General features: G+C 45.1%; 1 protein-coding gene across 15 annotated transcripts in view; it reads right to left on the bottom strand.

The window, feature by feature from the left end:
• Pknox2 (PBX/knotted 1 homeobox 2) overlaps positions 1 to 24,416 on the bottom strand; it is a 265,198-nt gene that overhangs the window by 220,372 nt on the left and 20,410 nt on the right. For 2 of the 15 annotated variants that reach the window (XM_048796081.1, XM_048796088.1), the window contains exon 1: positions 18,036 to 18,056. The exons of 11 other annotated variants lie outside the window; for them this stretch is intronic. The gene's annotated coding sequence lies outside the window, so the exon portion shown is untranslated. Of the gene's footprint in view, positions 1 to 12,094; positions 12,163 to 18,035; positions 18,057 to 24,416 lie in introns of those variants that run through there. 2 more of the 15 variants (XM_048796086.1, XM_048796077.1) reach the window with 2 other exon arrangements.

The raw sequence follows: 24,416 nt of genomic DNA, 5'->3' as shown, positions 1-24,416 counted from the left end.
TCTTCCAGGACTCAGCTCAGAGTGAGCTTCCCTGATAGAATAACGTCCACTCCCAGCCACACTCTTCCACCTCAAGCTGCTATTTCCCCTTCAAAGCAATTATTAGTACTTGGCATTATATTACACAGACATTTACTATGCATCTCCCCTGCCGGGATGCAAGATTCATGAGGGCTGAATATTTATGTGTGTAGTTGACAGTTATATCCCAGATCCTGGAACAGCACTTGACACATAGTAGGCATTCAGAAAATAATTATTGAATGTAAGAATGAATGAATGAACAAATAAATCAAAATGAGTTCCTTCCCTCTTATTCCAGGAACAGTCCAGATGGAAAACCTCTTGTCTACTCCAAAGTAGAAAGATGCATTCAAGAGCTTAAAGTCTATTGTTGGTCTCTGATTCTGTCATTTTGACCCAGAATAAATTAGTCCTGCTTATGAACCTCACTTTCTCCATTTGCAGAATCTATCAACTAACGCTTACTGTACTGGGCTAGGCACCTAACTGATAAACACTCTCATTTATTCCTCACCATGATCTTTGGAGATAGATACTGTTATCTCCAGCTCACAGTAGGGAAACTGAGACACAGAAATATAAAGTAACTCACCCAAACTTGCACACTGTGGAAGTGACCGGGGTTTTCAACCCAGGCCTTCAGATCCTTCTATAGCTACCATTTCCCTGAGTATAGATTTATCATCCCAGAAGAAAATTCAAGCTGTGCCCAGGAATTTGGAGACCCTGAACTCTGCATTTTTCTAAAAGTAGGAGGTGGGGATAGTTAGGGAGACCAACTTGTTCTGGCTTGTCTAGGACTTTTCAGGCCTTAGCAGTAAATTCTTCTGTCCCAGGAAAACCCTCCATCCCAGACAAACAGAAGCAGTTTATCACCCTAAGTGAGACGCAGCCAAAGACCACAGGGTTTCCTTGGAGAATCCTATCCTGCACATCTTCCCACAGGTGGTTAGGGATGGCCTGCTGGGTCTGTGCCATGTGACAGTGTGCCGTCCCAGCCCACAGGGGTACAGAGGGAAAGCCAGGAGCCTGTGAGGCATCATTACCTTCCTGTGCCCTAAATGCAAACTTTGGCCTGGGAACAGCATGGGCTCCTCCTTAAAGGGCAAGATAACTTCCCTAGAGGAAGGAGGGCAGATTCCTGGAATTCCAGTCAATGTGGCTTTGGTTTTAGCCAGACCCTGTCTGACCCAAAAAACAAAATTCAGGATTGCCAATAAGTTACTAAGAAGTCCCACAGGGCCCCTGCAATGGCCCCTCTAGGATTCCTAGATCAAAGAATTCAGTTCTTTGCAAAGAATGGTTGCATCTGTAGAATTCTCCTTCTGTATGAGAAGCTGTCCCCTCCATTCTCTGGCCAGGTGAGCAGAACCTCCACCACATATCTTCGTTCTCCTGCACCCACCCAGGGTCCATGCCCCCCTGCCCCCTGTTCATTGTGTCCGGGTCCCCTTGCTTCACTGCAAGTGATGGTTAGCTGAGCAATAATGGCCCAGCAGAGATCATGTAGAGGTGAGGGTAAGTGTAAGGAATGACACTAGGTTGGTGTGAGGGTTGCATAGGACATCCTCCCTCCACCTTCAAGATTTCTTTTTTCAGGGCCTTCCAGGGGAAGCCCTTTTGCCCCCTTATTCATTCATTTATCCCCCACAAAGATTACCATGACCCATGTCTTTTGTCCAGAGATACAGGAACCCTCAGCCCATGGCTCTGCTCCTCCATCCTCCAGCCCCTCTTGCTCCTCGCTGAGGTTTTGGGCATGTTGCTCTATGAATGCTTCTTGATGGTTTCAGTCGAGTGTTTTCAGTGTCCCTTGGTTCTGTGTCTCCTGAGTTTTCGTCATTTCCTTCCTCTCTTCCTCAGCATGCTATATCTTCAAACTCCTTCTCCTTTCCTCCTGCCCCAGATGCAGAACTCCCCTCCTCCTTCTCAAGGTTGACCCCACCCCACCACCACCCCTGGGCGCCAACCTGACATCTTATGGTACCATCAGTTGTGTATCTTCAATGTCTCCTACTCAGGCTACCCACCTGGACCTACAACAGTCTCCCTGGACCCACAGGCCTCACTTGCTCCAAAGGCGGAATCCCACCTGTGACACCTGCTGACCTGTGTATTTCAGAGACTCAGTTTCTTCATCTGTCAAGTGGATGTAACAGCTCCTGCCCAGCCTCCCTGAAACTTCGGAAAGATTAGGTAACAAAATAGACTTCAACTACTTTATAAGTAATAATATGAATGTACAGAATTATTTAATTCTTAAATCATTTGCTTAGCCCTCTGGAACTATATCCCTTTCATCAGCCCTTTCCTTCCCATTTACCACCAAACTATTGATTTGCTATTTTTTGTTTTGTTTTATTATTGATGTTATTTTATTCATACAAGTATGCTTTTTTCCCAGTGCCAGAGTCTGATCCAAGGACTCCTGCATGCACAGGCAGAAGCTATGCCCCACAGCTCCCCCAAGACTTTTGAAAGATTGAATTGTGCTCACAGCTATCACCTCCTCATGTCTCATTCTCTCCTGACCCCCTGAAATCTGGCTGATCCCACAACTGCAGCGACATTGCTCTGAGGTGGCTGAGCACTCCTGTTCACCTATGGAATGGCTGTTTCTCAGTTATAGCCCTCCTTAACTCAACTGTCCAAAGAATGCGACACTTGCCTCCTCTTCCCCCTTAACTGCTTACCTTTCAGTCTTCACTGTTTCTATTAATGGTGTCACTTCTCTTCCAACCATTCAAGTTGTATAAACCTGACTGATTTCTCCCTCACCACCCCTTCTACCTTGCACCTTCCCCCCGAACTAGCCCAGACCCAACACATTCCCACAGAGGCACATATTAAGTCCCAACCAGTCAAACTCTTACAGATGTCTTCCATATTTGCTTTCTTCTTCCCCACTTGTTAAGTTCTTCATTATGTTTTACTCCTAATCACAGTACTCTCTCAAATCATTCCTCTCTTCTCTGATCTACCCCACACATCTTGTCAGCAAGATCCTTCTAATGCATAGTTGCAAAGTCTTCTCTTACTACCCTTTACATTAAAAACACAAACAAAAAAAAAATGTATGGCTCCTCCAGGCCTATAGAATAAAGTACAAATTCCTAAACCTCATGTGGGGAACTTCCACGATAAGTCCACAATCCAACTTTCCAGCCTCAATTACAATCTACCTCTGTGATGACCCCAGAGTCTCAAGAAATTAGAGTATTTCATGTTCCCAAACTATGCTATATACTTACCTGGCTCAGGACCTTTGCATATACCAATTATCTTTTGGAATGCCTTACACTGATTCTTATGAAAACCCAATTCCTCCTTCAAACTCAGCTCAAAAGTCATCTTATCCATTAAGCATTTCCTGGTCACCCCAGAGAATGACAATATTTTGTTGTCCAAACTCATAGCACATCATCCATGATAGTTTTCAGCTTTGCACTACAGCTACTTATTTCCTTGCCTTATCTTTTATATTGGACCTACTCATTACTGAATTACATCTTGCACATTTTAAAATCCATAGCAGTTGTGCAATAAATATTCGTTGAACGCAAAATTGAATGACTGAATTAAATCTCTCCAGCAGATTCTAATTCAAGCCCCACAGGTGGGCTTGCTCACTTGTTGTTGGCAACCAGCTCATCGCCCCCGTCCAGGAGTGATTTGACCACACACATCCATACCCATCTCTTGCCCACCTCCCATTCACCCCTCACAATCTCTTCTGCTCTGACCTGCCACCAAATCCTCTCTCCTCAGGCTGCCCTTGGCTTTGGTAGCCACAAAGTCAAGGGATATTCTTTCAGTACTTCTCATCCTGGATATTTTGTTCTTGTTGCATCTGACCCTACCCAATCACAGAGCATTTTACTCCTTTGGTTCAGGGATGTCCCCCTTTCCAGATTGTTCTCCTAACTCTCTTTGCTTTTGTGGTTTCTCATCTTCATCCCTTAAATGTATGTTCCTCAACATTCTGCCTTTGCCCACCACTCTTCTCCCTCCACACACTCTCCCTGGGTGACCTCATACACCCTCGTGGTTTCCATCCCCATTCTGGGCTACTGGCCACCACATTTCCACCTCCAACCTTGTTCTCTAGTGGGTGTGTTCAATTTCCTAATAGATATCTTTGACTACATGTTCCATAGATACTGGAACTCAACATGGAAAGAAGCAAACAAGAGAGAGTAAGGGAGGGATCAACCCCTAAGTAGACCTGTCCCTATCATAGTTTTCAACTACCATCCACCCAGTACATAAGGTTTAACCTTGGAGTCCTTCCTCCCTGTTACCCTCTCACATCTAGATTAGTCCTCTCACCCCATACCCTGAAGATTTGTCCTTCTAACCAGTTATTGAATGTGGGTCTCACTCCTACCCCCACCCCAGCCTGGAAGCCCCCACCATTTCTCGCCTGCAATGTAGCAACAGGTTTTTAATCGGCTTCCTGCATCTGCTCTGACCCACGTGAATCCGCCCTTCTCAATACTGCCAATGTGATCTTTCTTAAACACAATCTGTCCAAGTCCCTCACCAGCCTAAAATCCCTTAATATTAACAATGGCTACAGTTTAGTGAGCGCTCTCCTGGTTCCAAGACTGCTCTTAGCACTTCACGCTTATTAGCTCATTCAGTCCTCACAACACCTCAGTGAGGTAAACACTATTATTTTACCCTTTCTGCACATTAGGTAATTGAGGCACCAAGAGATTAAGTCATTCACCCGAGGTCACACAGCTAGCAAGTGGCAGAGCAGGGCACCTGGCTCAAGAGCCTGCTACTCGGCTGCTCTTTCTTGCTGCCTCGTCAAGGGCTCCCCATCAGCTATATGAGAGGGGTAGGCACTCCAGGCTCTCCATGATGCCTGCTGCTCCACTCCTCTTCTGCTACTCCCTGGTCCATGTCGTTTGCTCCAGAACCCTGACCTCCTTACTCTTCACATTCTCTTTGTCATGCATCCACCCCTTCATGCAAGATAATCTCTCTGGCCAGAAGTAGCAGTGAACACCTGTAATTCCAGCAACTCAGGAAGCTGGGGCAGGAGAATGGCAAGTTTGAAACCAGCCTCAGTAATTTAAGGAGGCCTTAAGCAACTTAGCAAGACCCTGTCTCAAAATAAAAAACAAAAAAGATGGGTATGTAGGTCAGTGGAAAAGTTCCGTGGGTTTAATCCCCCCCCCAAAAAAAATTAAAAATGAAAAAAAAAAAGATCTCTCTACTTAATACCCTTTCCTACACTTTGGACTAACTACCTTCTACTCAAGTCAACTTATATGTCAAAAGAGGTGGCTCCTTGCAACCTCCCCAGGAGCCACCAGTCTGATCTGAGTGTTCTTTTATGATATACCCATAGCTCCTGCCCTGAAGTTGCCTTCTTGTTACCCCTCTAGACTGAAGACTCTCCAAGGGGGGACTTTGCCTTATGTCTTACTCATCCCGTACCTGCAGAGTATAGCACTGTGCCTAGAACATGGTAGATGTTTCACAAATGTGTGCTGAGCTAGACTGAGCTCAGGCTGCCTCTGTTAGCTCTATCTGGACCTGCCAAGGCCCTGACTATAGTCATTCTAGACCACCCCAGTGCACAGCCATTTCTTTCTTCCCGGAATTCCCTCAACATAAGGAATCTGCCACTCATTTAATAATTAATTAAACTTACTCCGTTGTGCAACATCTCCTGCATTGTAATCTTCATTATTATTTAACTTTTGTATTATTACTTTTCTTTTCACAAACTGCTTCCCCAATTAGAGGATAAACTCTTTGAAGATGGAAGGTAGGGGTTAGGTTTCAATTGCACTTTTATTTTCCTAAGTGCCTTGTACATCTTAAGTGCTCGATAAATGTATAGTGATTCGATTTTATGCAATGTGGGGAAGCCAAGCTTGGGCTGTAGTGTATGTGTTGGGGCGTAGTGTGGGATGAGAGAGGAGGGAAGACAATCAAGATTCAAAATAAGGGCTGGTTAGAGAGTAAAGCATTTGGGGCTCAAAGGGACGTAATCTAGGCTCTGCTCATCCTATCCACCCTCCTCCCCCAGTGAGAGACTCCCTGATGGCTTTAAAATGAATTGTTACTTGGATATAATAAAATATAAAATTACAATTCTGGATTCAGAAAAGGATCACAATGTTTGCCTAAAAGTCAAAAATATCACTCTGTGCCCTCCATCAAGTCATCTGGACCAGGGCATGTAGCTCAATGGTAGAGCAGTTGTCTAGTATGTGCAAGGCCCTTGGTTCAGTTCCCAGTAAAAAAACAACAGAAAAAAAAAGAAAGAAAGAAGAAAAAGAAACCACCTGCCTGGCCTGCTGGACACTAGAGATTGCACTGCACAAAGACCATGTGGAGGAGAGAGAGTCCAGGCTCAGACTGTACCCTCGAAGGGCTCCCCTCCCAATCCTCCCTGGAAAGGACTCCATTCCTATCAACATGTTTTCATCAAAAATAAAAAACATCCAGTCCTACTGTGTGCTGGGCACATAATGGGATAGAAAGGCAGAATGAATGTAAAAATAAACACAAGGACTTCAAACCTTAAAATGTATTCATAATAAAATATGTATTGAGCATTTTTTAGCTTGTTCCTTTTTAGAAGCAGCATGTCATGAAGATGCCATTAACATATAATTGACAGACTCTGTGCTGTGCACCACTCTGGCTTCTGGGAATAGGGGAGCACACAGAACAACCCCTACCAAGGATTAGCAAGCACTGTGTGCCAGGCACCCTGGGGGATACAGGAAAGATCAGATATGGTCACTGTCTTCCAGGAGCAGACAGTCTAGGTTTGGAGACAGGTACTTTATGCAAAAAAGCATACATTATTGTCTTTGCTGCTGTTATTAGAGGTGATAGCCAATCACACCAGTCTACAATGAGCACTGAGCAGAGGTATACACTGGGAGCTCAGGACAGGGTTAAAAGAGATTCAGCCAGGCAATCCTGGAGGAGTCAGGGTTTAGGGGTCGGTGTGGAGTGTTGCAAGTGGAGAAAAGGAGATGGCAGAGGAAGAAGGCCAGTGACAGAGTCCAAGGAGGTTTCCTGAAGCTTGCAGAGCTCTCTAACCAGGAGTCAGGCCAGTTCACAATCTAAGTGGAAGAGATTTGACAGGAAAGGACCAAAAAAAGTCGGGTGCCTTTAAATCATAGAAGCTTAAAGAAGAGGTCTAAAATCAGGACAATCAACCTTCCAGTAACTTCCATTGATAAAACCTGGAAAGTCTCAGGCAAACTGGGACAAGTTAGACAACCTATGACTGGAATCCAATGGTAGCTTGAGTTGAAGGCCAGCAACCTCTTCCTCTGTGAACACACTACAGATTACATCCATCAGTCACATGCTCCTCACAGTGTGGCTCACAGACCACCAGCATCAACATCACTAGGAGCTTGTTACAAATACAGAACCTCTGCCCTGCTCCCAGAACCTATAAGTCATCCTGAACAGAGGAACACCAGAAGTCTGTCCTGCTCCCTACTTAGATATAAAGGTGAAGCACTAGTTTGGAGAAATGAAGCTTAGAAAGAAAAGGGCTTGTTTAAGATCACCCCAGAGTTATCACAGAAATTCTGCAGTCCTGAGTTTTTTTATTGCCTCAGGGGACAGGGCACACATGACACACACTAGTCAGCCACACAATAAATGAAACTGAAGAGTTTGCTGACCTAAGACATGCACACTGCAGGTTCACTAGCTTGACCATGCTCCTGAGAATCCCAAGAGGGGCTGGCATGGGAGTTTGTGATTTGAAACTGTGGACCTCTTTGAATGACTGAGAGGGGAAGAATGTCCTCTGAGTGGTGAGAGAAAATTGAGGCCTCACAGTCCAGTCCCTACAGAATATTCGATAAGCTCTGCCCACCTCCTGGTCTCCACTGTCTTCAGGATTTCCCGAAGGGCCAAGGCAGTCAAGGAGGAAAGTGTCCTAAGGAGTGGGGACCACGAGCCACCTGCATTTAGCCTGACAAGACAAGTTAAATAATTATTTAGAGACCAGAGGCGTAGTGCAATTCCCAGACCCTCTACCTTTTGGCCAGGACTGGGGGTTTTCTGAGCAGTATATTCAGACAGACTAGAGCCACGGTTACCAGATACCAGAGCATTCCAGCGAGGACTTGAAATGAAGAGCACATAAGGAAAAATTTACCACAGTGAAATTCCATTACGAGGGCCATATATTTAGGGACTGCAAATATTTTACCTCATAATGAAAGGGTTTTTTAACTCCAAAAACACCTGGCAGCTGGAAGTGGGAAAGGGAGTAGGGATAGAAATTGCCCATCTCTAAAAACGGAAAATAAAATTTTTGAAACATTTCTGTTTAAATAGCATCATAGAAACAAGCTTAAAAAAAAAAGAAAAAAAGCTCTGCAGATATAGACATGGGGATGGGGTATCTGCCCCAGGGGACTCTCTCCCACCCCTGCACCCTAAGAGCCCTACCTCATTTTTCTCCTGCACCCCTGAAGGCTGGAGTGGAAGAGTAGCCTTGGTGTCCCCTAGGAACGTCTGAGCATGCTCTTGCTGGACCGACTGAGGCCCTCCCTGTGGAGTGTGGGTGGATAAAGAGGTGACCAGGAACCTCTGTTCTGAGGTGTGGACCTCTCCCTCCACAGTGCACCTGCAGGTTGCTCAGGACTTTAGGGGATAAACACTCTCCCGTGTGGCACTGCAGGTACCTCATCCATGGAGGGAATGGCATTGAGAAGAAAAGTAAGGTGCAGAAATGGGGACCAGAGGCCAGAAACCAACCTCCACCCGCCAGCATTTAACATTTCCCCAGGACCCACAGATATCAGGGCTAAGGCTCCGGCCTCCAGAATGTCTAGGGCGAGATGGGGGTCTCTCTCCGGGATGCCATTCAGGCCCTGTCTTTTGGGGTGGGGGAAAGCCAAAGAAAACCATGTATTTATAACATGAACTTCCCTCCTCTCCTTTCCCTCGGCTAACTGATTAATTAAATGAATACAAAGGCGGTCTTGTTGGGAGCCCCAGCCGCAGGACCCTCTGTGTTTTCTTTAAGCCGGCCTAGCAAACAGGAAACAAAAGGCTTAATTCTGTCTGGTTTCATGAAGGGGGCTGTATGTCACAGCCAGAGGCTGGGGCTCCGCCAGACCCTGCAGAGCAGCCACAAGGCAGCTCACGACCCCCACCCCCCCAGCTGAGCCCACCCCCCCCCAAACACATACTCTTCCCCAGCCCTGGGCTCAAGCTAATCTAGCCCAGCTCCTGGGGGAAATGCCTACGCAGCAGGAGAAACTGAAAGGGAGCCGGGAGTGCCCAAGACTAGGCTCTGGAAGAAAAGCTGTAAAGGAAGTGAGGTTGAGGAATTTGGTCCCTATGGCCATTAATAACCAGAGAGAGGCAAGGGGCTAAGTCTGGGACTCTGCTGATGGTGTAAGATGAAAAATAACCATTTTCCAGCTGTCGCACTTCCTCCTCCCAGTGAATCTGTCAGATGGGCTTTAGCTTGGCAGCCACACAGGTGGCACCGTCTCACTCTCACAGGTGGAAACCGCAACTCGGAGAAGGACAGAGACAGCAAATCATGTGGCACCAGGGTGTCTTCCTCAACTGTCCTTGTATTCTCCCCCAATCCCCAGGGCTTTGTCTTCTCTTCTGTGGCCATTTCTTATAACCCTTTCCTCGGCTCTTCTGGGAATTCCCAGGATAGGGGAGTCAGGGGTGGAGGGCTGCTCTTTTTTGCCCCCACCAATATCTGGGAAAGACTTCCGCTACTGGATGTAGCCCCAGAGGGGCACAGAAGTTTCTCCAGAGCTTCTCGGGCCAAATGCTCTCTGTGGCCATAGGGAGGGTCCTTCACTCCAGTGTCCCTAGAATGTAGGAAGTTACAGGGAAGACCTTACTTCCTCCTCTGGAATAGTAGGAACATCTGCCCCAGCTAAGCTCTCACACCAGAATAGGTTTGTGGAGACCAGGGCTTTGGGACACCAGTGAGATCTTTAGAAAGAGGAATGGCATCAGAGAGAAAGTGGCCAAGCCCCCTGGCTGTCCACCTCTTAGGACAGTGGTATAGACTTAATCCAGAGCCCAGGGAAGCTCTCTATTTCAAAGACTCACAATTCATCCAACAAAACGTTACTGAGTTTCTAGATGGGCCCATGTTGCAGGCTATAGGGGGGTCATCCACATATGAAAGAGATAAATGCCCTGCCCACAAGGAAAGAACATTCTAGAGGGGTTTCCCTTTGGAAGAGAGGCAAGGGAGAGAGCAAGCAAACAAATGCCCTCCCTGTCTGGGTCTTTCGTTCATTTGCTCATCAGTTCCTTAACAAGGGCACAGGGGATGCAGTGACCATCAGCCCAGATTCTGACCTTCACTCTGTGGAGCATGTCTAATGGGAAAGCCAGACATTAAACTCCAAATCACACACACACACAAAAAAAACATATGACTGCAAACTGTGGTGGCCTCAGTGAAGAAGAAACACAGGGTACAAAAGATACTCTGGCTTCCATGTAGAGAAGAGTCCAAGGACAAGAGGAAAAGCCAGGAAGCCACCTGGAGACACTGGAGTGGTCCAATCATATAGAGAGAGACAGGCTAAGGGGTGGCCCGGGAATGGAGACGGTCAACATCAATCAGATTTACCTTATATTGTAGGTCCATTTGAATAAGACACAATTGGGCTACGTGGAAATGAGAAGTCAAAGTCAAGGATGAGGCCCAGGTTCTTATCTCCAGCAACTTGTGATTTTGCTGCTCTTTGGTGAGATGGGGCAGCTGGAGGAGGCCCAGAATAAGGGGAGCAAGGAGAAGAGCAAGCAGCCTGGTCCTTTCTGTCCTTCCCCCTGCCTCCAGTCCTTGAAAGGGAATCTCCATTCATACCTTTCCTCATGTCCTCATGTGAATAACAGCTATGACAGTAGAGAACAAAATACCTTGGCAGTGGGGTGCTCTGGCCCCTGCCCCAGTTACCATGTCAGAGACAGGAAACCAGCAGCCAGGTCTGATGTACACTGTATGGCCGTATAAAGTGCTCTCAGCACACACAGCCCTAAGAAGCCACTAGCGTTGTTTTATAGATGGGAAGTTTGAGTCACAGAAGAGCTGAGCCACCTGCTCAGGCTCTCACAGCCAGGGGTGCTGGTATTGAGCATGAAACTCAGGTTGTCTGGTCTCAAGCCAGGGTTCATTCCATAGCTGGATGTTACTTCTGTCTTATTCAGTCCATAGAGTAGCCAGGAGGGGCCCAGGAAATCTTAGACAGCCAAGGATCCCCAAATCTGATCTGGGAGAGTAGAATATGCCACATTGTTTTCTTTTGCAATAACCGATTTAACTTCTTGATTTGGTTGGATTATAAATTTAGTTTGTTCTGAATGAATGTGCAGGACTGGCAGGGGCAGCGGGACCAGGGTGACAGTGAGAACAGAGGAATGTTTCGCAGACCAAGTCAGGTGCAGCCTGCTTTCTACACTGCCCGAAACTCTTTAGCCTTTTTAGAGCAGTCTAGAGACTATGATTGCTGCTTTGGAAATGCTCTGTGAGTCCCTAATGAGGGTTGGACGGAGCTGGGCTGCTCAGCTGAGCACAAGTGCAATCAAATGCCACTTGGGACTGGGATGAGGGCATGGGGTGGGGACTTTGACAAGGAGAAAGAGAAAGAAAAAAGGAGGAGGAGACAGGTGAGGGAGGAGAATCTACAAAGGAACCAAAAAGAGAGGAATGGGTACCTGTGTCTGATCTACAGGGTGAGGACTAACGGTGATCTCAGAGCAGACCCCTGACATGTGTCAAAGAGACTCAAGGGACTGGGAGATAGAAGTGAAACTGCACTGACAAATTTGCTACAACAGAAAGCCTGTCCCCCAAACTCTCTGGTACTAAAGGAAAGCTTGGTTAAGCATTCAAATTACCAGACCACCATAGAAGATATTGAAGGAGAATCAGAAAGCAGGTTTGTGAGGCAGAAATCATGGGCCCACACTCCCCATCTTTCTTACCCCTAGGGTGCTCCAAACCAAAAGGGAACCTATGGCTGAAATGCTGGTTGGTGGGGTACAGTGTTATAGGCACTCCTATCCCCACTTTTACCTTTCTGATCTTCTGTCGAAAGAGCTGGTGGACTCCAGACGCGGAATTCTTTGTTCTCTCTGGAGAAAAAACTGCCATTAGAAATGTTGGTGGACCTCCTCCACATGAGGACTCTACTCTGGGCCCCTTATCTCACCGTTCATCTCTTTTCTGGCCAGGCATGATTGCCCCAACAAGTGCCAAGAGAATGGGCTGCCAGGCCTAAGTCCTGACCATGGTGTCGGGAGACAGAGTCCAGGGAGGCTCAGTCTTTCCCCTGCTTCCCTCTTCCAAAGACCTGCCTTAGCAGACTACACAAGAAACCAGCTGCTTTCCTGGAGGGCCCTCCATTGGTCCTGCCAGTCCAAGGAATGTGCTATTGATGTGGTTTGTAAGGATGTAACTGCCAGATTTCCTAGGGACCTTCAATCAGCACTCCTGCCCCTGGGCCCCAGAGATGGCTGTGTTTGTGAGAAGAGCAGGGTGGAGAAGGAGCAGAGATGACCCGCCCTAAGATCACCAGGAGACTCACTAGTTCTGCATAGGCAGCTGCAACCCAGGACCCCAAGGGATGTATGCCCTCCCCTTGAAGACTCTCAGCTAATGTCTACTGCACCCTGTCAAAACCATGGCCTGTACTCCTTCATCCCTGATTTGGGGCAGGGAAGGGGGTCTGAGGCACAGCCATGTGTTATTAGGAAGTCCCCAGCATTGAGACCCTCCCAGCTGAGACCTCAGTGGAGCTCTGACAGGCAGTATAAGACTTTAAGAAAGACCAGGGTAGAGCCTCTCACTCAGGCATCTCTGGGGCAGGAGAACAGGCTTCTCTGGTCCCCCAAAAAGTGGAGGTTAAGAAAGAAAGACGTCCACTTGACTTCAAGAATCTGGCGGGAAGGTTCTGGAGACCTGTGTGGGCAGTCAGGAGGCACTAGAAGCTCTCTCTGGGATTGCTTCTTACCTGCCCCCATGCCTGGGCAGTCATTCAATGAATCTGAACTTCACCATGGCTGTAATGAATTGAAAAAAGCCAGCCCCTTCCCATCTCAGACGTAATGAACTACAAAGAACCAAGTTGTCCTCAGGTGTTACCACTTGAATACTCTGAATACCTACTCTCCCCCTCAGACAGGCAGGGGGCCCAGCTGGGACATTCAGAGTAGCACTTTCTGCAGTGATGGCACACGTGGCCACTGAACATGTGAAACAAGACTAGTGAGACTGAGAAACTGAATTTTTAATGTGAGTTCATTTTGGTCCATTTAAATTATATTTAAGTATCCACAGAACTCAGTAAAAATCCAGCAATCTCAATGAAGCACCTTCTTCATACCTTCATACCACGTACTCTTACAAAGTTCTTTTCACAAAGTAGTAAAGCCCACTGAAGAAGCAGGGGTATCTTTTTAATCCTCCCCAGTGATCAGGACTTTGTTCCCTATATCCATTATAGGCAAGCTGCAGTTCTATAACAATGTATAGAATCATGGAAAAATAATATGGATGAGACCTTGGACATTATTGGACCTAACACCTCTCTTAGTTCTACTGATGAGGAAATTCAGGCTCAGAGAAGTGAGGAAGCTTACCCAAGGTCACTGAAAATTTTGTAGCAGGGTTTGACTCAGGTGTGACTTCAATGACTCTCAGATCTCCCTCCTCCCCTGCACTGCCTCTGAACATCAGTACTGTCCCTGACAGCGACACTTCCTCCCTCATCCAAGAGCCTGGTTAGAAGTGCAAAATGAGCCTCTCAGCAAAGGTTGGGGAGACCCCATGATGGGATGCTTTCCACCACTCATGCTCTAGAGTTCAGGGGAAGAAGGTGGACTACACAGAAGCTGGTCTTCTCTGCTCAGGCCCTGCCTCAGGCCCTCCCCAGAGCTATGGTCCCAGGGAGGAGGACAACAGGGAGTCTAGAAGCTCTCAACTTGGAAAGAGGCCTTAAACCCAGCATTCTGAACCTGGAGCCCCTGTGAGTTAGGGATTCTATAGCAGGGACACTGGCAGGAAATTGTGCTTGTAGTTTTTATTTCCTTGGGAGAATTTATCATTCTTTTATCCTCTCAAAGAGGCGATGATTCAAATGCTTTGAGAACCCTGTTACCTAGAATCAATTTTGGAGGCTGGAGAAAGTATCGGGCATCAGTATCAGCTGCCAGCACCTTGAGCTCAACATTGTAAAAATGAAACCCATGTCCACTAGACTTTCTCATTTTCATGAATGTTACATTAATCCACTGAGTCTCTGGGCTGGTCCCACCCTAAACCAGACTTCCAATACCTGCACAGTCACTGAGAACCTTTTTTTTTTTTTTTTTTCATTCTGTCTACCCTAACCTGGACCTTACCACCTGCTATAGTTGAGTGTGTCTCACAAAGTTCATGTGTTGGAAACTTAATTCTCAAAGCAACATTGTCAGGGGTTGCAACCTTTAAGAGGTGATTAAATCATGAGTGAATGAATTAAGGCAATTATCACAGGATTGGGTTCTTAATAAAAGAACAAGTTCTTCTCTCTTCTTCCCTTTCCATCCCCCATGCTCTCTTGCTCTTCCACTTTCCACCATGGGATGATGCGCAAGAAGGCCCTTACAAGATGCAGGTCCCTTAACTCAGACTTCCCAGCCTCTAGGAACTAAAGAAGTAAATCTCTATTCTTCATAAATTACACAGACTTAGGTATTCTGTTACAGCAGCCCAAAACAGCCTAAGACTTCACTTCTACCCTCATTGCAAAGTCCTTCCCCTTTCTCCTGTTTCCTAGCCCTCCCACTTCCAAACCATCCTCAACTTCTTTAAAAGTTATAGTTATATAATAGCTCTCACTTTCCTAAAATATTAGGAAAAAATGCAAAATATTGCAGGTAGGAAAATCATATGTCTTAAACTAGTAAGCAAAAGAAAACAGGCATAGTGGAAAGACAGAATGGAAAGACAGAGTGGAGCTTCTGGGCAGAGAAACATGGGTTCAAATTCTGGCTCACATGTCTGTAATCCCAGCAACCTGGGAGGTTAAGGCAGGAGGATCACAAGTTCAAGATCAGTCTCAACAACTTAAGAAGACTTTGTCTCAAAATAAAAAATAAAAAGACTGGGGATCTAGCTCAGTGGCAGAGAACCCCTCTGAACTCAATCCTCAGTACAAACAAACAAACAACAACATCAGAGTTCTGGCTCTGCTTCTTCCTGGTTATGTTATTGGAGAAGTTACTTAAACCCTTTGAATATCCAGTTTAATAGCCAAATGTAAATATAGGTGGGGTAAAATTAAAACAGGGTGATAATAAAATACCTTCTTTGAAGAAGCAACACTTCCTATGTGGTGATTAAGAGTCCAGTCTCATAACCTGATTTCCTGGGTGCTAATCCCATCTTTCCAAATTACTAGCTGTTGATGTTTGGCAAGATCATTACCCTTGTCCATCTCACAAGCTCCTGTCCTCTATAGGAGTGTGGTGAGGACTGAATTCACATAAGGAGCTCAGAACAGTTGTGTGGTTCATGGGGAATGCTGAATGCAGGTTAGTGATGATGACTTGTGGGGTTTGGTGAGAATTTAATTACCTGCACCTTGGCAGCTATCTGGCGTATCATAGATGCTCAATAAATGACAGCATCTTTCCCTTCACAGGAAATGTGTTGGATGAATCTGTTTTTGCATTAGTGGCTAAGTATCCAAGTGGGGAGTGTTCCAGCAGCAAGGAGTACAAGAGTAAGGACAGGGCCTCAGGGACATTGAAGCAAGAGTGGGATTGAGGTCCTCTACACTGAGGGGCTCACCAAGCCCCAAGAGGAGCTGAATGTCCCCTTCTGTCAGCCAATGCAAGCCCCACCTGGAGGGTAGGAGGGCCAAATTCCCCACTGTGTGGTGAACACTCATCTGTGTGGACAGAGGAACTGGGAGCTACAAACCTCCCTGCTTATGAATCCTCACAACCCACTAACATCATCTAGGTTCTCAGGAGACCCTGGAAAGACCAGCTTGTGTTTTCCCCTAAATAAGAAGTACCAGCAAAGATCAAGACAGGATTATTGTTCCCAAGAAAGGATAGGGGCAGGAGCTGGCCTGGAGTGAGGAAGGGGGTGTCAATGTGCTCTCCTCAAAGGATCAGAAATCTCTGGGCCCAGAGGGCCCTAGTGGAAAAGCAAGAGCCACTTGCCAGAGCTCTGCCTCAGCCCTGTGTTACACAACAGCTCTGGGCTCAGTGCTCAGCAGAGAACAGGGAGGCCCGGCTCATGTACAGGCATTTAGATTTGACTTTGGAAAGCCCTGAGACATCACATTGCTCTTGGCTGTTCTCTCTCCTAGGGGTGCTGCCAGCAGTTGAGAGCTTGGAATAGCTTCCAGCCAGCCCTTGGATATTGCCTCAGCTCATGAAGGGCCTTCGCAGTCATTAGCATACGTGAAACTCTCAACACTCTGGTGAGAAATTCATAATCCTACCCCATCTCACAAATGGGTAAACTGAGGCTAAGAAGGACTACACGGTTTGCGGGTGATAGCACGCGTGGAATGTGCTCCATTCCAGCCCTAAACCCTAATCCCCTGCTCTGATCCTCTGATACTTTGCACCCCACGCTGCTGCCTCTCTTAAGCCCCTTGTCTTATGGGTGAGGACACTGGGCCTCAGTTCACACAGATCCTAGGACCATGTCCCTGCCCTGGGGCTACCTCCCTGGGTTGAACAGTGGAGCAGCAAGGAGGGGGGTCCAGGTTATCACGGCCACAGCACAAAGCAGCCAAGCCTCTTATAACAAGGAGGAACTGCCGGTATATTATGCACACATTTGTAAGTTATAAGCATTACAGAGCGAGAAGGAGGCACATAAATTAAAGTGGCCAACTTGTATGCACACATGCACACTGGCACGGACAGAAGGCTGGCTTTAAATGGAAAAAAATTAGCAGCTTGAAACAGTAAAAAACCTCAACTTTGCCTCAGAAAGATGCAGGGCAACTTCACAGAGTTTTATGTGGCCCATAAATTAGGGCTGAGAAAGGGCCTCTGCAGCATTCCTTGGTAGAAACGGGGGCTTTCCGCCCGCAGATACACCGTGTGGCAGCATTACAAATGTCCCAAGCAGTTTATGTACAACAGCACAGCATGAGTTTGCTGGGGGATATTGGAGCTGGTAATTGCTATTCTAAAACTGGCCTTGTAAGCTTGAAGAAATGTTTTGAGGGGGGAAAAGAGCCAATTTAAGAGCTTTATAAAGCCATAAATGCCTTCTGAGCAAACCAAATGTAATCTATCTAGAAAGACAGGCTGTCCCTCAAACCCAATGGCAGACCCGTAGTGCTGCAAGGCGGACAGAAGTTACCCTAAAGGTCCCATCTCACCAAGTGGTTCACCTGTGCAGAGGCAGGGGGCTGTCCCGATGACCCAGGACTGACATCAGATTACCTGAGGGCAATCTTCCCCGCCACATACACAGCCCCCCAACACCTTCCTGCAGCCCCTCCCACTTACTTCTTCCAAATAAGTGAAACCAAACCCCCTCAATCTGTCTGGCTGTGGCTTCCTCTGTGCTTCCCACATGTCCTTCCCTCCCACGGCTCTCGGAGACAGGAAGAGGCTGGAGGCTTGGCAGACACCGCAGAGTCCTCCATGCAGCCTCAGTCCCCCATCCAGAAAATGGGCTGACACTTCCTCCCAGGTTTAGAAGAATCAAGTAAGAAAACATACTTAAAGCACCTGCCACATGGCACTCAATAAAGGCAAGCTATTATTATTTTATTGTCTTATTACTTGGGAGGAACAAGGTGCCCTAGGCAGAGGGCACTTTTACAAGTCTCCACCTTCCCCAGAATGGCCAGGATCCCCAGCATCAGGTTAAAGGACATCTTTTATGCATCCCTGGGGATGGACACTGGCCCAGATTTTCTTGGGAAATGATTCCTGACTGCATTTGTCCTCATCTCCCCAAGGTGTCTACAGATACACCCCACTTCCCCAGGCACCTCCATACTGGACCACACAGTCTTCTCAAAATCCTGATGATCAAACAGAGCCTCTTCATGTCAGTTAATTGCATGAATTTCCCAGGTTCCTGGTTAGAAAAAGCAAGACTCAGAGACCTCCTGGAATAGAAGACAGATTTCTGCTCTGCCACCCTCTGCCCTTAGCAGCTCCCCCTCCCTGTCTCCAGCCTCCCCCTGGCAGCTCCTGCCCACAATAATCCCACTGTCTTTTCGGATGTCAATATTTCATAATGGAAAACAAAAGCCATATAATGCACAATTACCACTTTCCATTGTGTTTTAACAGCTCTATTGACAGCACCAAAACTCCACACAGGAGCAATAGAACAGGACTCAAGATCAAGCTTCCAGTGAAATGTGTTTTTGGTTATATGTACTTTCGGAGTTTTGCAACACCTTATTAAAGTTGAAGGCTGTATGTAACCACATTACCAGTGACGCTTTTCAATACCACTGAAGTCAGGTTTTGTTATAGCCCAAAGCTGCCTCTGAGCAGGCGTTTCCCATGCCCTGTCTTAGCCCACCTGAGCTGGCTACCCTGGCCCCCCACCCATTCCCACCACACACCCCACTACAACTTCTGGACAGTGGAGTCAAGGGATGGGACTTTCATCTAAGGTGCAGGCATGTGGCTGCCCTGGGACAAACATCTGCTTAAATCCAAAATCCTGGCATTGATGGGCATCCCTGACCCATCCCTCTCCACAACTCTCTTATACAGAAATTGTCTTGGTCTAATTGCTGTTCCCCCCAAATTTTATCAAACAAGTTTCTACTTCTAAGAGTTTGTAGAAGTCCTACTGCACTCCTGGTTGGCTCATCTTCTTTTATTTATTTATTTTGTACTGAAACCAAATTGGATATTAAACCCAGAGATGCCTTACCACTGAGCTACATCTCCAGTCATTTTTTCTTCTCCTTCTCCTCCTCCTCCTTCTTCTTCCTCTTCATTTTTTTCTATTTTGAGAACAAGTCTTACTAAGTTGCTGAATTGTCCAGGCTGGCCTCAAACTTGTGATCCTCCTACCTTAGCCTCCCAAGTTATTGGGATTATAGGCATGTGCCACTACACCCAAACTGGTTTGCTTAACTTCTTTCCCTATATTTTCTAAATGTCTACTTATCCTTGAAATGAATGCAATCCACTTGGCTGGAGATAGAACTCAGTGGTAGAGCACTTGCCTAGCATGCATGAGGCCCTGGGTTCAATCCCCACTACCACAATTTAAAAAAAAAGTGCCAAATGAATGCAATCCATTTTCCAAATGAAATCAACACACAGTCAGTAGCTAGCTAGTTTAGTATCTGGAAAGTAGCCCTGACTGAGAATAACAACATCTGCATTTGAAGTCTGGCTCAGCCATTTGCATTAGCTAGGTCTCTGAGCAAGTCTCTTGAATTTTTTTTTCTTTTGCTCATCCACAAAATAAGAGATTGAACTATGTGATTAGAAGGGTCTTTCCAGTCTGAGATTCCTAAATGAAGACCCATTAAGCATTTATTTTATTACCTATGAGACACTTGGTGGTGCCATAAGGAACAAAAAGATGTAGAAGACACGGCTCCTGTCCTCAAGGAACGTGCATCTTCACTGAGAAGACAGGCGTATGAGAACTAACAGTGAAATTACAGCAAATTCTTTCTGCCCTGGTTCAAGATAGCAATATATGAAAAGTCATGAGGCAATACATGATTAGATGCCAAATGAATTGTGCAGACAATAATTGCTCCAGGCCGAGGAGTTCAGAGGAGGAGAGTGCTGAGGGATGGGCTGGTCACAGAACGCTGTGCTTATGAGGTGGAGATGACACTGGGCTTGAAGGACACAGGCACGGATTTGCATCTGTGGGGATGGCCCAGATAAAGGGTCCTTCGTGAGCAGATGTTCACAGGCAGCTGTCACAGGGCAGGTACCAGGGACAGCACATTGACCAATTAGAGTGGAAATGAGAGTTCATGCTGAGAAACCAAACAGGGAGCACTGTCTACCACAGCAGAGGCTGGGTGAAAGTGAGAGTTTGAAGTACCAGAGGAAGATGTTGGAATTGTGATCCCATTAGCAGCAAGGACCCAGGGTGTGAGCAACAGAGGACTGTATTTTAAGAGAATTAATTAGGCGATGATTTACAGAATGGATTAGAAGTAAGATGCACAAGTCAGGACACCAGAGAGAAGGCAATTGCAGTAATCCAGCAGGAGGTGTGATGGTGTCTGAACTCAAGTGGTGTCATGCCAGACGCGGACAGGAGGGCAGCCTTTTGGCTTTTGATAGGTTAAGGACTGGCTGACCATTTAATTTATTGCCTGAACTTGGACACTTCAGAGAGTGAAAAAGGAGCTATTAACAACCATACTGTCATAACAGGCAAACCAGGACTGTCCTGGGCAAAGGGACAAGGATGATTACTTTATCATCTGGAGAATGGAGGAGAAAAGAGGGAAAGTGGGCTCAAAGATTTCAATCCAGAAGACAGAAAAAAAATATGGGAGTTAACAGGGACAGGTGGAAGGATGATGGAAGGAAGCGGCATTCAGCAAGAAGGGAGTTTACTTCTTTTGAGTGACAGAGCAGATTCTGATTTCTTTGAAAAAATGCATCTTATCTAAATTATTATGCATATATTTGTTAAATTGAATCGAAACAACAAAGACCTGCTAAATTTTATGTAAGAATTACTGGGGGAGTAGGGAACAGAGCTAGCCCTCTCCCCTTAGTTTTGTTTGTTTATGTGTGCATGCTTAGATTTTCAATAGAGGTACTTCTCTTTTTTTAATTGTCATTGGATCTTTATTTATTTATATGTGGTGTTGAGAATTGAACATTGTTCCTCACACATGCTGGGCAAGCGCTCTACCACTGAGCCACAACCCAAGCCCTATAGAGGTACTTCTTGATGGGTTGTCCCCATGGCCATCTGCTTCCCAGAGAAGTCTCCTCATGAACTGATGACTCTAATGCATTCTGAAAACATAACTGTGGCACCAAAATGCCAACATTGGCAGAGAAAGCTTAGTAAACCCTGCTCCAGACACAGTATGAGAATCAAGGAATTAAATTTACCTACACCCCTTAGTTCAAAAAATGAAAGGAAAAAAAGTGCAGAAAATGAGGTCAAAAGAAAGAGGAAAGTCAATTTTTAAAAAATCAAGATAGCATAAATGCAACTTTCCCCTGTCTGAAGTTGATTTGGACTTTTGTGTGCAGGACTGTCTTCCACTGAGATCAGGAGCAGAAACTTCTGTTGTTTACTGTCTACACTGAGGATTAGCACCCAGCACCAGTACTCAGAAAATCTGAGGACTTTTCTGTAGGCTATTGCTCCCTCCAACTGGGACTCTCTTCCAGGCTCATGCTCAAGCTACTTTAAAGTGAAAAGAGAGAAGAGACAGGCATATGACCCCACTAGTTGGGTCTCATAATGCTGCCCAGAATAGGAATTTACACGGTTCCAGTGACCCAGAAATTTGAGGCAGAAACTAACCATTGGCTATGAATTATCCAGGTACCTGTGGTTACAGTTACTTGATAAAGTTAATCTCCCTAAGAGTGTTGATTACTCCTGAGTTAACAGTACAGGGGTTTGGGGAAAGGACTAATAAAGTTGCCAGGCAGAGCAATCTCTCCTTCTGCTGAAAAGCATTTGCTCCCCATCCTCAGAAAGAGTTCCCTCTTGGAACCTTCTGATGCAATCAGCCCGCAACTCTGTAGCTGACTGGCAAGGCTAACATCACAAAATAAAGAAGCTGTAGTTTGCAGTGGTGCTCAACATTTTTGCCACTGCACTTTCCTGACGGTTGCAAAGAGCTCGTCAGTCATGGTGGATCCTTGCAACAATGATTCTCTGATGTGGGCAGAAGACTCCAGAAGTGATCTGACCTATCAGAATGGGCTGTATTTTTGAGAAAGCCTACCCTAGCTCTCCAACCCCTAGGGAGTTTCTGGTGCACCCTGCAAAGAAAAGTTGTCCCCCCATTCCCCTTGAGAATTAGCAGACAGAGAACAAGTCAACTTATAAATTAGAAAACTTACTGCTTACACCAAACTTCTTAGGAGCACTTACCAGCAGTGTGAATCACCTCACCCACTCAGTATTCATTGCCTCACCTCTAAAGTGGGGGTAGTGATAATAAAAAGCCTGAAACCAAGGGATATTGTTGGAGTAAATGAGGTAATAAAAGTACCTGCAGCATAGTAGGAGCTTAACAAATGTTTGGGTTTTAGTTCAGTTGACATTTTAACTGTGTGATTAGTGCTGCCAGGAAATCAATATTTTCTAATTAGAGGGTATTTTCTCTGAACAAGACTCCAAATATGATTCTCTGTCAGAAGAAAACTATTTGTTGGGTAATAAAAGCAGATGGGTGACCCCATCCCCCTCACATCCAGCCCCAACGAGTGGCCAGTCAATAAAAGGGCAGTCAACAGCTAAGATCATACTCAATGGTGGAAAACTGAAAGCTTCCCCTAAGATCAGGAATAAGACAAAATGCTCACCTTCATTGTGTGGAAAGGAAGAAATAAAACTATTGATATTCATGGATGACATGATCCTATATGTGGGAAATTCAAAGGAATTCCCCCCAAAAAAAGCTACTAGAATTAATAGACAAAATCAAAAGAATTAGAAGGTTTAAGATTATACAGGGGGAAAAAAGTTGTATTTCTATACACAAGCAATAAACAGTCTGAAAAGAAAATTAAGAAAGCAATTCCATTTACAATAGCATCTAAAAGAATAAAATACCAATGGATAAATTTAACCAAGGAGGTAAAAGACTTTTACATTAAAAACTACAAAACATCACTGCAATTAAAGAAGACCTACATAAATTGAAAAATATCCCATGTTCATGGATAGAAAGACAATATTGATAAGATATCAATACCACCCAAAGCAATCAACAAATTCAAAGAAATACCTATGAAAATTCCAACCTTTCTTCTCCCTTCAGAAATGGGAATACTAATGCTTAAATTCACATGAAATTGCAAGGGACTCTGAATAGCTAAAACAGTCTTGAGAAAGAACAAAGTTGGAAATCTCACAATTTCCAACTTCAAAATTTACCACATATCTATAGTAGTCAAAACAGTGTGTAACTGAAATAGGGATGGACACACAGACTAAAGGAATAGAATAAGAGTATAGAAATAGACCTATACATCAATGCCAATTGGTTCTGATAAGAGTGTAAATCCATTTAATGCGAGAAGAATAGCCTCTTCAATATATGGTATTGGAAAAACTATATTTTTTATATGCAAAAGAATGAAGTTGGACTCCTACTTCATATCACATACAAAAATTAACTCAAGGGGCTGGGGTTGTAGCTCAGTGGTAGAGCACTTGCCTAGCTCATGTGAGGCACGGGGTTCAATTCTCAGCACCACATGTAAATAAATGAATAAAATAAAGGTCCATCAACATCTAAAAATATTTTTTATTAACTCAAAAAATAGATCACTGCCCACAAACAGGGTGGGACTCCCCCAAAAAAAGCCATGGATGTTACACACACTTGTAATTTTAGCAACTCAGGAGGCTGAGGCAGGAAAATTACAATTTGAGGACAGCCTCAGAAACTAAGCAAGACCCTCAACAACTTAGCAAGACTCTATCTCAAAATAGAAAGGGTTGGGTATACAGATCAGTGATAAAGTGCCCCTGGCTTTATTCCCCATAAATAATAATAAATAAATTTTGAATAATAAATAAATTTTAAAATAAATAAAATATTAAAAATAAATTTTAAAAATAAACAAATATAAGAGTTAAAACACAGCACTCTTAGAAAAAAATATAAGGAGCAAATATTCATGACCTTGGATTTGTCAATGATTCTTAGATATCTCACCAAAAACATAAGCAACAAAAGAAAAAAATATGTTAAACTTCATCAAAATTAAAAACTTCTGTGCCTCAAAGGATATTATCAAGAAAGTAAAAAAGATAACTACAGAATGGGAGAAAATATTTGCAAATCATGTATCTGATAAGGATTTAATATTATATATATAATAAATCATATATGTGAATGTATATATAAAGAACTTCTACAACTCAACCACAAGAAGTCCAACAACCCAATTTAACAATGGGCAAAGTACAGGAGTAGACATTTCTCTCAAGAAGAGGTACAAATGGCAGTAAGCACACCAAAAGATACTCACCATCATCAATCTTTAGAGAAATGTAAATCAAAACATCAAGATAGCACTACTAGAATGACTATCACCAAAAAAGAGAAAATAGGGCTGAGGATGTAGGCTAGTATGCATAAGGCCCTGTGTTCAATCCGGAAGGAAGGAAGGAAGGAAGGAAGGAAGGAAGGAAGGAAGGAAGGAAGGAAGGAGAGGGG

Source organism: Marmota marmota, unplaced genomic scaffold (genome assembly GCF_001458135.2).
Source record: "Marmota marmota marmota unplaced genomic scaffold, marMar, whole genome shotgun sequence".
Lineage (NCBI taxonomy): Eukaryota > Metazoa > Chordata > Mammalia > Rodentia > Sciuridae > Marmota > Marmota marmota.
This window is presented reverse-complemented; position numbering and strand designations above follow the sequence as displayed.